Source organism: Gavialis gangeticus, unplaced genomic scaffold (assembly GCF_001723915.1).
Source record: "Gavialis gangeticus isolate Ggan-Ray unplaced genomic scaffold, GavGan_comp1, whole genome shotgun sequence".
Lineage (NCBI taxonomy): Eukaryota > Metazoa > Chordata > Crocodylia > Gavialidae > Gavialis > Gavialis gangeticus.
Window position 1 is genome coordinate 140537708 of NW_017729025.1, and position 409 is coordinate 140538116.

A 409-nucleotide genomic window follows, 5' to 3' on the forward strand; every position below is an offset into this window, starting at 1 on the left:
AAGGAGAGGAGGTTTGGAGGAGGTTCTACCTACATGTTCAGAAATCTCTGGCTGGTCACAGGGAAAAAAGTGCCACCACATGTTGTGGCTCCTTATTGTGGAGATTGAGGGAAAATCCCCTCTGCCAGTGAGGGCTGGCCTATTCCTCTCATGCATGGGGTGGCAGCCGTGCACCTATTGTCTTTACTGTGGTAATAAGTATACTTTCCCGAGTGGTGTGTCTTCAGCCATAGTTAATGATGCCTTGGGCAACCTCAACACCCATATATTTTTCCTGGCCTTTATCCACAGCTTTTACAGATGAGAATGTACCTCAGTAAGCCAGGCATTCAACTGACCAAACAAAACCACACATCCATTTTGTGTGTTTATTTGTCTCCTAATGGATCTGTGCCCAACATCCCCTCTG